Below are 12,602 nucleotides of genomic sequence, written 5' to 3'. Positions count from 1 at the left end.
AACCTCCAATGAGAAATATAATGTTGTTTTCTCAGTGTAATAATTGTGCATTTTTCTTGAGAAGATTCCTTAAATCATGTTTGTTCACTTTGTTAAACAATCTTTTCGAAATGCAAAACAACCTTGAAATTCCTTTTCCTCACATTCTTTTAATATTTATTCGAAGTGTTCAACAAAGACAATGAAAACTCTCATCACAGATCGAATAATTCCTCCTTTGAAATTGTTGTTATTCATGAAAAAATTATCATCAAAAAGCGTTAAATGAAGGGGACACTCAGATTTGAACTGAGGACATTTTGAACTGCACTCAAATGCTCTACCACTGAGCTATATCCCCTCATGATGACAACGATGAACAAGGCTTTGATAAATTAATAAGTTTTCCTTTCTTTTCTTCAATTTGCTTTCCCTTTTTCAGTGGTTTCTTTCTTCCACTTCACTCACAACTCACAAGTTTCCCATGCCCACATGAGATTATAAATGGGGTGGGATGGAGATGGCAAAACGGAAAATGGCGTCTTCTCTTATCAAGCCAGCAAAATGGGAGCACCAATTCCAAATTATTGCTCCATCTTATGGAATTTAAATGTTCTCATGGCGGTGACGCATTCCATTTGAAATGGTTTGTTTCATACGTGTGATTTTTTGTTCTAATAGTCAATAACAAAATAATTGTATTCGTTCCAAACCCCGTGACCAATTACAAATTAATAGTTGGATAATCTTCTTCCTTTTCTGTTCCTCAAAGTTCATTCTCATGATTATTCATTGATGTTAAATCAGTGTCATTGCAAGCTTTGTGTTTTGATATTCAATTTTTTATTTCCACAACTGTCAAACTCCATATTTATGTTCCTGTTCCCTTTCTGGGCGATTGAATTTCAGAACAATTCTCAGTTTATCGAAACAAAAATATGTGTTTAAATGATGCTTTTCTGATTAATAAAAACGAGAAAAGTGAATTTTCCAGATATTTGCAAACACATCCAAAGCTGTCACACTCTGTTTCCAGATCCAAAGACAAAAATATGACCACTGGACCTGCAGCTTCTCTGGTCCCTGGCCTCATGTTATAACCCAAATTTAGTGGCATACCTGGTGAGTCTGGAGAGGAAGATTTTAAAAAGGAATTTATGCAATTCTCCCAAACATTGAAAATGTGTGCAATTTTGACACAATTCCGTCACTTGGTCGGCATGACCTTCGTCATTGAACATTCTCACCCTGGCATTAGGTTGTAACCCAAATGTGGTACAATTCTGAGTGATGTGTCTGGAGAAGAACATTTTTGAAGAAATTTGCTTTGTCAACCATTTTGACCGACTGAAACCACGTGACCGGAACGAGGTTTTCAAGCCCTGTTACCAGTCACGAGAGGGACGTTGCTGCCAAATTTCAGCCGGATGGACCCAACGGTTTGCCCGTAGAAGCCAAAAAGAGACGGATGGACAGTTCATGATGACAATCCCTGATGTTGAATTAAATTCCATATTATCGAAATATATGACATTGTAAATGGATTTTTGAGGCAGAACTTCTCAAACTGCAAAGAAAATCTTTCAATCAGCTCCCTCCTCTGTCGTGTTTTATCGTTCACTTCGTCCTTCTTGTCATTGAGAAATTAGCATTTCTCTGAATCAATTGCAGTCTATTTTAATGCTGATGTGTTTGCAATAAATGATTGATATTTTAGATGAAGAAATGAAACTTTCCATTTCGAAATATGACGATGTTTTCAAAGCATAATAATTGTCTGTTTGTCATGATAAGAGTCCTTTCATCGTTGATATAATTATGATTTATTTCTCCATCAGTTGGAAATGGAAAACAACCTTGGCATTCCTTTTATGCATATTCTTTCAATATTTATTTGAGGTGTTCAAAAAAGACAACACATGATGACATCACAAACCGAATAATTACTCCTTTCAAGTTGTTGAATTTCGTGAAAAGATAATCATCAAAAAAGATTAAACTGAAGGGGACACTCAGATTTGAACTGAGGACATTTTAAACTGCACTCAAATGCTCTAACACTGAGCTATATCCCCTCATTGATGAAAATAATGAATAAGCTTTTGATAAATTAATCAGTTTGTCCTTTCTTTTCTTCAGTTTGCTTTTGCTTTCTTCCACTTCACTCACAACTCACAAGTTTCCCGTTCCCACACAGGATTCCAAATGGGATGGAGGAAGACAGCAAAAAGGAAAATGACGTTTTCTGCCATCATGGCTGTAAGCTGTGAGCACCAATTCCCGATTGTTGCCATATCTGATGGAATTTAAATGTTCTCATGGTGGTGACGTGTTCCATTTCAATCTGTTTGTTTCATACTTGTGGCTTTTTACACCAATGGTCGACAATGAATTGAATGCATTGTTGCCAAAGCCAGTGACCAATTACAAATTAATAGTTGGATACTCTTCTCCCTTTTCAGTTCCTGAAAGTTCATTCTCATGATTATTTATTTATGTAAAATCAGTGTCATTGCAAGGTTTGTGGTTTGATATTCAATTTTTTTTTATCTCCACAGCTGTCAACTCCATATTTATGTTCCTGTTTCCTTTTTAGACGAATGAGTTTCAGAATAATTCAAACTTTATCGAAACAAAAATAAGTGTTGGATAATGTTTTGGTGATTCACGAAAATGAGAAAAGTGAATATACCAGACATTTGCAAACACCCCTACAGTTGTCAAACTCGATATTTAATGTTCCCTTTATGGGGGGATAAGTTTCCAATCAATGGAAGTGAATGGACCAGACATTTGCAAATACACTCACAGCTGTCACACTCTGTTTCCAGAACTGAAGACAAAAATAATACCACTGGACCTGCAGCTTATCTTGGCCCTGTCCTAATGTTATAACCCAAAGTTGGTGGCATTCTCATTTGGAGGTCTTGAGAGGAAGTTTTTCTGAGTAATTTGTGTGATTTCTCCCAAAAATTGATGATATTGGCCGTTTTAACACATTTCCCATTGATTGATTTGCATGGCTTTCGAAATTTAACATCCACACCCTGTCCTCATGTTGTAACCCAAATTTGGTGGCATTCTGACCAGTGGATCAGGAGAAGATTTTTTGAAGGAATTTGTGTGACCACCATTTTCACACACTCCCCTTCATTTCATCGGCCTGGCCACCGCAATTTAACATCAGGACCCTTTCCTCATGTTGTTTCCCAAAGTTGGTAATATTCTGACAGGTGGATCTGGAGAAGAAGATTTTTGACGAAATTTACTGTGTTGGCCATTTTGACCGACTTTATGTCACGTGACGGGAACGAGGTTTGCAATCCCTGTTACCAGACATCAGGAGAGGAATGTTGCTGCGAAATCTCAGCTGGATAGACACAGTGCTTTGGCCAAATAAGTCAAAAACAGAGACAGAGTTACTGATTGAATGTGATGAAAATACTCATGTGGAATTAAATTCCAGATAATCTAAAAATATTCCATTGTAAATGGGTTTATGAGACAGAAATTTCGAAAATTCCAAAAAAACTTTCAATCAGCTCCCTCCTCTGTCGTTTTTTTTAGTTCACTTCTCCTTCCTCATCATTAAGAAATCTTTGTTGTTTCTGAAGTAATTGCAGTCTACTTTCATGCTGATGTACTGGCAATAAGTGATTGACATTTTAGATAAAGAAATAAAACCTCCAATTAGAAATATAATGTTGTTTTCTCATTGTAATAATTGTACATTTTTCTTGATAAGAATCATTTTATCATGTTTGTACAATTTGTTAACTAATCATTTCGAAATGCAAAGCAACCTTGAAATTCCTTTTCCTCACATTATTTCAACATTTATTTGAGGTGTTCAACAAAGACAACGAAAACTCTCATGACAGACCGAATAATTCCTCCTTTCAAATTGTTGTTTTTAATGAAAAAAGCTATTATCAAAAAAGCGTTAAATGAAGGGGACACTCAGATTTGAACTGAGGACGTTTTGAACTGCACTCAAATGCTCTACCACTGAGCTATATCCCCTCATGATGACAAACATGAACAAGCCTTTGATAAATTAATAACTTTTCCTTTCTTTTCTTCAATTTGCTTTCCCTTTTTCAGTGGTTTCTTTATTCCACTTCACTCACAACCCACAAGTTGTCCGTGCCCACATGAGATTATAAATGGGGTGGAATGGAGATGGCAAAAAGGAAAATGGCGTCTTCTCTTGTCAAGCCAGCAAAATGGGAGCACCAATTCCAAATTATTGCTCCATCTGATGGAATTTAAATGTTCTCCTGGCGGTGACGAGTTCCATTTGAAACTGTTTGTTTCAGACGTATGATTTTTGTACCAATGGTCCATAATAAAATAATTGTATTCGTGCCAAACCCCGTGACCAATTACAAATTAAGAGTTGGATTCCCTTCTTCCTTTTTCAGTTCCTCAAAGTTCATTCTCATGATTATTTATTGATGTTAAATCAGTGTCATTTCAAGCTTTGTAGTTTGACATTCAATATTTTATTTCCACAGCTCCTAAACTCCATATTTATGTTCCTGTTCCCTTTCTGGGCGATTGAATTTCAGAACAATTCTAACTTGATCGAAACAAAAATATTTGTTGGATAATGTGTTTTTCTGATTAACAAAAACGAGAAAAGTGAATTTTCCAGACATTTGACAACACATCCACATCTGTCACACTCTGTTTCCATATCTGAAGATAAAAATATGACCACTGGACCTCCAGCTTATCTGGGCCCTGGCCTCGTGTTATAACCCAAATTTAGTGGCATACTCCCTGGTGGGTCTGGAGAGGAAGCTTTTTAAAAGGAATTTATGCAATTCTCCCAAACATTGAAAATGTGTGCAATTTTGACACAATTCCGTCACTTGGTCGGCATGACTTTCGTCATTGAACATTCTCACCCTGGCATTAGGTTGTAACCCAAATGTGGTGCAATTATGAGTGGTGGATCTGGAGAAGAACATTTTTGAAGAAATTTGCTTTGTCAGCCATTTTGACCGACTGAAACCACGTGACCGGAACGAGATTTTTAATCCCTGTTACCAATCACGAGAGGAACGTTGCTGCCAAATTTCAGCCGGATAGACCCAACAGTTTGCCCGGAGAAGTCAAAAAAGAAACGGTTGGACGGTGCATGATGACAATACCTGATGTTTAATTAAATTCCAGATAATCAAAATATATTACATTGCAAATGGGTTTTTGAGGCAGAACTTCTCAAACTGCAAAGAAAATCTTTCAATCAGCTCCCTCGTCTGTCGTGTTTTATCGTTCACTTCTTCCTTCTTGTCCTTCAGAAATTATTGGTTCTCTTAATTAATTGCAGTCTATTTTAATGCTGATGTGTTTGCAATAAATTATTGACATTTTAGATCAAGAAATGAAATTTTTCATTTCGAAATATGACGATGTTTTCACAGCATAATTATTGTCTGTTGTCATGATAAGAGTCCTTTCATCGTTTATATAATTATGATTTATTTCTCCATCATTTGGAAATGGAAAACAACCTTGGCATTCCTTTTATACATATTCTATCAATATTTATTTGAGATGTTCAATAAAGACAACACAAAATTACATCACAAACCGAATAATTCCTCCTTTCAAGTTGTTGAATGTTGTGAAAAGATAATCATCAAAAAAGATCTTACTGAAGGGGACACTCTGATTCAAACTGAGGACATTTTGAACTGCACTCAAATGCTCCACCACTGAGCTATATCACCTCATAATAACAAACATGAACAAGCCTTTGATAAATTAATCAGTTTCTCCTTTCTTTTCTTCAATTTGCTTTCCCTTTTTCAGTGGTTTCTTTCTTCCACTTCACTCACAACCCACAAGTTGTCCGTGCCCACATGAGATTATTAATGGGGTGGGATGGAGAAGGCAAAAAGGAAAATGGCGTCTTCTGTTGTCAAGCCAACAAACTGGGAGCACCAATTCCCAATTATTGCTCCATCTGATGGAATTTAAATGTTCTCATGGCGGTGACGCATTCCATTTGAAACTGTTTGTTTCATACGTGTGATTTTTTTTACCAATGGTCCATGACAAAATAATTGTATTCGTGCCAAAGCCCGTGACAAATTACAAATTAATAGTTGCATACTCTTCTTCCTTTTCAGTTCCTCAAAGTGCATTCTCAAAATTATTCATTGATGTTAAATCAGTGTCATTGCAAGCTTTATGATTTGATATTCAATATTTTATCTCCACAGCTCTCAAACTCCATATTTATGTTCCTGTTCCCTTTCTGGGAAGTCATTGAATTTCAGAACAATTCTAACTTGATCGAAACAAAAATATGTGTTGGATAATGTGTTTTTCTGATTAACAAAAACGAGAAAAGTTAATTTTCCAGACATTTGTAAACACATCAACAGCTGTCACACTCTGTTTCCATATGTAAAGATAAAAATAAGACCACTGGACCTCCAGCTTCTCTGGTCCCTGGCCTCCTGTTAAAAGCCAAATTTAGTTGCATACCTCGTGAGTCTGGAGAGGAAGGTTTTTAAAAGGAATTTATGCAATTCTCCCAAACATTGAAAATGTGTGTCATTTTGACACAATTCCGTCACTTGGTCGGCATGACTTTCGTCATTGAACATTCTCACCCTGGCATTAGGTTGTAACCAAAATGTGGTACAATTCTGAGTGGTGGGTCTGGAGAAGAACATTTTTGAAGAAATTTGCTTTGTCAGCCATTTTGACCGACTGAAACCACGTGACCGGAACGAGGTTTTCAAGCCCTGTTACCAATCACGCGAGGAACGTTGCTGCCAAATTTCAGCCGGATGGACCCAACGGTTTGCCCGGAGAAGTAAAAAAGAGACGGATGGACGGTTCATGATGACAATCCCTGATGTTGAATTAAATTCCAAATTATCAAAATATATTACATTGTAAATGGGTTTTTGAGGCAGAACTTCTCAAACTGCAAAGAAAATCTTTCAATCAGCTCCCTCGTCTGTCGTGTTTTATCGTTCACTTCTTCCTTCTTGTAATTCAGAAATAAGGGTTTTTCAAAATTAATTGCAGTCTATTTTAATGCTGATCTGTTTGCAATAAATGATTGACATTTTAGATCAAGAAATGAAACTTTTCATTTCGAAATATGACGATGTTTTCACAGCAAAATAATTGTCTGTTTCTCATGATAAGAGTCCTTTAATCGTTCATATAATTATGATCTATTTCTCCCTCATTTAGAAATGGAAAACAACCTTGGCATTCCTTTTGTACAAATTCTTTCAATATTTATTTGAGGTGTTCAATAACGACAAAACAAAATTACATCACAAACCAAATAATTCCTCCTTTCAAGTTATTGAATTTAGTGAAAAGATAATCATCAAAAAAGATCCTACAAAAGGGGACACTCAGATTTGAACTGAGGACATTTCGAACTGCACTCAAATGCTCTACCACTGAGCTATATCCCCTCATGATGTGAATTATGAAAAGCTTTTAATAAAGTAATCAGTTTGTCCTTTCTTTTCTTCAGTTTGCTTTTGCTTTCTTCCACTTCACTCACAACTCACAAGTTGCCCGTGCCCACACAGGATTCCAAATGGGATGGATGAAGACAGCAAAAAGGAAAATGTTGTTTTCTGCCATCATGGCTGTAAGCTGGGAGCACCAATTCCCGATTATTGCCATATCTGATGGAATTTACATGTTCTCATGGTGGTGACATGTTCCATTTGAATCTGTTTGTTTCAAACTTGTGGCTTTTTTACACTGATGGTCGGCAATGAATTAAATGCATTGTTGCCAAAGCCAGTGACCAATTACAAATGAATAGTTGGACACTCTTCTCCCTTTTCAGTTCCTGAAAGTTCATTCTCATGATTATTTAGTGATGTAAAATCAGTATCATTGCAAGCTTTGTCGTTTGATATTCAATTTTTTTGATCTCCACAACTGTCAAACTCCATATCTATTATTCCTCTTTCCTTTTTGGACGATTGAGTATCAGAATAATTCTAACTTTATCGAAACAAAAAGAAGTGTTGGCTAATGTTTTTGTGATTCACAAAAATGAGAAAAGTGAATAAACCAGACATTTGCAAATACAACAACAGCTGTCAAACTCGATATTTCATGTTCCCTTTATGGGGGATAAGTTTCAGATCAATGGAAGTGAATGGAGCAGGCTTTTGCAAATACAACCACAGCTGTCACACTTTGTTTCCCAACTGAAGACAAAAATAAGACCACATGGCCCTGCAGCTTATCTAGGCCTTGTCCTAATGTTATAACCCAAATTTGGTGGCATTCTCATTTGGAGGTCTTGAGAAGAAGTTTACTTGAGGAATTTGTGCGATTTCCAACAAATATTGACGATGTCGGCCATTTTGACATATTTTACATCAATTGATTTGCATGATTTTTGCAAATTAATATCCATATCCCGGCCTCATGTTGTAACCCAAATTTGGGAGCATTCTGACCTGTGGATCAGGAGAAGAAGATTTTAGAAGGAATTTGTGTGACCACCATTTTCACACACTCCCAGTCATTTGATCATCCTAGTTTCTGCAATTTAACATCAGGACCATTTCCTCATATTTTATCCCAAATTTGGTAATATTCTGACAGGTTTGTCTGGAGAAGAAGATTTTTGAAGAAATTTACTGTGTCGGCCATTTTGACCGACTTCATGTCACGTGACCGGAACGAGGTTTGCAATCCCTGTTCCCAGCTTCCAGGAGAGGAACGTTTCTGCTCAATATCAGCCTGAGAGACCCAGCGGTTTGGCAGAATGAGTCAAAAACAGAAATAGAAGGACTGACTGCATGTGATGAAAATACCTCATGTGGAATTAAATTACAGATAATCAAAAAATATTCCATTGTAAATGGGTTTTTGAGACAGAAGTTTCGACAATTCCAAAAAATCTTTCAATCAGCTCCCTCCTCTGTCGTTTTTTTTAGTTCTCTTCTCCTTCCTCATCATTCAGAAATCTTTGTTTTTCTGAAGTAATTGCAGTAACTTTCATGTTGATGTGCTGGCAATGTGTGATTGACATTTCAGATTCAGAAATAATACCTCCAATTAGAAATATAATGTTGTTTTCTCAGTATAATAATTGTATATTTGTCTTGATAAGATTCCTTTAATCATGTTTGTACAATTTGTTCAACAATCATTTCGAAATGCAAAGCAATCTTGAAATTCCTTTTCCTCACATTATTTCAATATTTATTTGAGGTGTTCAACAAAGACAATGAAAACTCTCATCACAGACCGAATAATTCCTCCTTTCAAATTGTTGTTTTTCGCGAAAAAAAATTATCATCAAAAAAGTGTTAAATGAAGGGGACACTCAGATTTGATCTGAGGACATTTTGAACTGCACTCAAATGCTCTACCACTGAGCTATATCCCCTCATGATGACAATGATGAACAAGTCTTTGATAAATTAATCAGTTTCTCCTTTCTTTTCTTCAGTTTGCTTTCCCTTTTTCAGTGGTTTCTTTCTTCCCCTTCACTCACAACCCACAAGTTGTCCGTGACCACATTGACAATTCTAAAAAAAAACAGAATATGTTTGTATGTATGTTTGTTCGTCCTTTATAGGCGGCCGAACCGTTGGATGGAATGAGATGAAACTTGGCATGAGTGATCCTTGGGACATGAGAACGGACATAGGGGGGGGGGGTCAAATTCAAGGTCAAAGGTCACGGGGTCAAGGGGTCAAGGTCATCGTGTCAATTTCATCCGATCGAGACGGGACCAATGCAATTCGACGGATAATCAAAATTAAATGACACAGTTGATTGACGACATTCACTTCAGACTTCCGGTTTCGAGTTATGACGTCATAAATTGACTAAAACGTCAATTTTTCATGTTGGTTTGTCCTTTATAGACAGCCAAACCGTTGGATAGAATGAGATGAAACTTGGCATATGTGATCCTTGAGAACGGACATAAGGGGATCAAGGTCAAGGTCAAGGTCAAAGGTCACGGGGTCAAGGTCACCAGATAATGTCAATTTCTCAATTTCATCCGATTGAGACGGGACCAACGCCATTCAACAGATAACTGTACCCACCCATGGGCGGGAACTTTGCTCGTATACGATACTAAAAACAGAATATGTTTGTATGTATGTTTGTTCGTCCTTTATAGGCGGCCGAACCATTGGATGGAATGAGATGTAACTTGGCATGAGTGATCCTTGGGTCATGAGAACAGACATGGGTGGGTCAAGTTCAAGGTTGAAGGTCACGGGGACAAGGTGTCATGGTCACCGAGTCAATTTCATCCGATTGAGACGGGACCAATGCCATTCAACAGATAATCAAAATTAAATGACACAGTTGATTTACATCATTCACTTCCGACTTCTGGTTTTCGAGTTATGACGTCATAAATTGACTAAAACATCAATTTTTCATGTTTGTTTGTCCTTTATAGACGGCCAAACCGTTGGATACAATAAGATACCTAAGCTGTTGGGGTTAGGGTGAGGGTTAGGGTTATCGAACCCTAACCCTAACCCTAACAGCGAACCCTAACCCTAACCCTAACCCTAACCCCAACCCCAACCCCAACCCCAACCCTAACCCTAACCCTAACCCTAACACTAACCCTAACACTGCCTTTCCATTCCCTCCCTTCATTCCCTCCCTTCATTCCCTCCCCGCCCTACGGGCGGGTACTGTCTCGTGAGATTCTAAATGGGGTGGGCTGGAGATGGCAAAAAGGAAAATGGCGTCTTCTGTTGTCAAGCCAGCAAGCTGGGAGTACCAATTCCAAATTATTGCCACATGTGATCGAATTTAAATGTTCTTATGGTGGTGACATGTTACATTGGAAACTGTTTGTTTCAGACGTCTGATTTTTTGAAACAATGGTCCATAATAAAATAATTGTATTCGTGCCAAAGCAAGTGACCAAATACAAATTTATAGTTTGAAATTCTTCTTCCTTTTTCAGTTCCTCAAAGTTCATTCTCATGATTATTCATTGATGTTAAATCAGTGTCATTGCAAGCTTTGTGGTTTGATATTCAATTTTTTTTCTCTCCACAGCTGTGAAACTCCTTATTCATGTTCCTGTTCCCTTTCTGGGCGATGAAATTTCAGAACAATTCTAACTTTATCGAAATAAAAATATATGTTGAATAAGGTTTTTCTGATGAATAAAAACGAGAAAAGTGAATTTTCCAGACATTGGCAAACACATCCACATCTGTCACGCTCTGTTTCCATATCTGAAGATAAAAATAAGACCACTGGACCTGTCGCTTATCTGGGCCCTGTCCTAATGTTATAACCCAAATTTGGTGGTATTCTCATTTGGAGGTCTTGAGAGGAAGTTTTTTTTTATGAGGAATTCGTGCGATTTCTCCCATAAATTGATGATGTCGGCCATTTTGACACATTTTCCATTAATTGATTTGTATGACTTTGGCAATTAAACATCCATACCCCAGCCTCATGTTGTAACCCAAATTTGGTAGCATTCTGACCAATGGATCAGGAGAAGAATTTTTGAAGGAATTTGTGTGACCTACATTTTCACACACTCCCAGTCATTTGATCGGCCTGGCCTCCGCAATTTAACATCAGGACCCTTTCCTCATTTCATATCCCAAAGTTGGTAATATTCTGACAGGTGGATCTGGAGAAGAAGATTTTTGAAGAAATTTACTGTGTCGGCAATTTTGACCGATTTAATGTCACGTGACGGGAGCGAGGTTTGCAATCCCTGTTACCAGACATCAGGAGAGGAATGTTGCTGCTAAATTTCAGCCAGATAGACACAGCGGTTTTGGTCGAATAAGTCAAAAACAGAGACAGAGTGACTGACTGAATGTGATGAAAATACTCATGTGGAATTAAATTCCAGATAATCGAAAAATATTCCATTGTAAATGGATTTTTAAGAGAGAAGTTTCTCAAATTCCAAAAAAATCTTTCAATCAGCTCCCTCCTCTGTCGTATTTTTTAGTTCTCTTCTCCTTCCTCATCATTCAGAAATCTTTGTTGTTTCTGAATTAATTGCAGTCTACTTTCATGCTGATGTCCTGGCAATGTGTGATTGACATTTTGGATAAAGAAATAAAACCTCCAGTTGGAAATATAATGTTGTTTACTCAGTATAATAATTGTACATTTTTCTTGATAAGATTCCTTTAATCATGTTTGCACAATTTGTTGAATAATCATTTCGAAATGCAAAGCAACCTTGAAATTCCTTTTCCTCACATTCTTTTAATATTTATTTGAGGTGTTCAGCAAAGACAATGAAAACTCTCATCACAGACCGAATAATTCCTCCTTTCAAATTGTTGTTCTTCATGAAAAAATTATCATCAAAAAAGCGTTAAATGAAGGGGACACTCAGATTTGAACTGAGGACATTTTGAACTGCACTCAAATGCTCTACCACTGAGCTATATCCCCTCATGATTAAAAAGATGAACAAGGCTTTGATAAATTAATCAGTTTTCCCTTCTTTTCTTCAGTTTGCTTTCCCTTTTTCAGTGGTTTCTTTCTTCCACTTCACTCACAACCCACAAGTTTTCTGTGACCACATGAGATTATAAATGGGGTTGGATGGAGAAGGCAAAAAGGAAAATGGCGTCTTC

At 37.0% G+C, this 12,602-nt stretch overlaps 3 non-coding genes across 3 annotated transcripts; all 3 read right to left on the bottom strand.

Annotated features, from left to right (window-relative positions):
• Window positions 1–268: 268 nt before the first annotated feature.
• Window positions 269–340, bottom strand: TRNAC-GCA (transfer RNA cysteine (anticodon GCA)). Its single transcript has one exon. It is a non-coding gene; the product is annotated as a tRNA-Cys (tRNA).
• A 3,590-nt stretch (window positions 341–3,930) lies between these two features.
• Window positions 3,931–4,002, bottom strand: TRNAC-GCA (transfer RNA cysteine (anticodon GCA)). The gene has a single exon. It is a non-coding gene; the product is annotated as a tRNA-Cys (tRNA).
• Window positions 4,003–12,345: 8,343 nt separating this feature from the next.
• On the bottom strand, window positions 12,346–12,417 carry TRNAC-GCA (transfer RNA cysteine (anticodon GCA)). The gene has a single exon. It is a non-coding gene; the product is annotated as a tRNA-Cys (tRNA).
• Between the last annotated feature and the right edge of the window lie 185 nt (window positions 12,418–12,602).

The sequence above is a fragment of the Eptatretus burgeri genome, chromosome 6, assembly GCF_056783735.1.
Source record: "Eptatretus burgeri isolate ZD-2024b chromosome 6, Ebu_testis_v1, whole genome shotgun sequence".
NCBI lineage: Eukaryota > Metazoa > Chordata > Myxini > Myxiniformes > Myxinidae > Eptatretus > Eptatretus burgeri.
The sequence above is the reverse complement of the archived record's forward strand: the minus strand, read 5'-3'. Positions and strand labels throughout refer to the sequence as shown.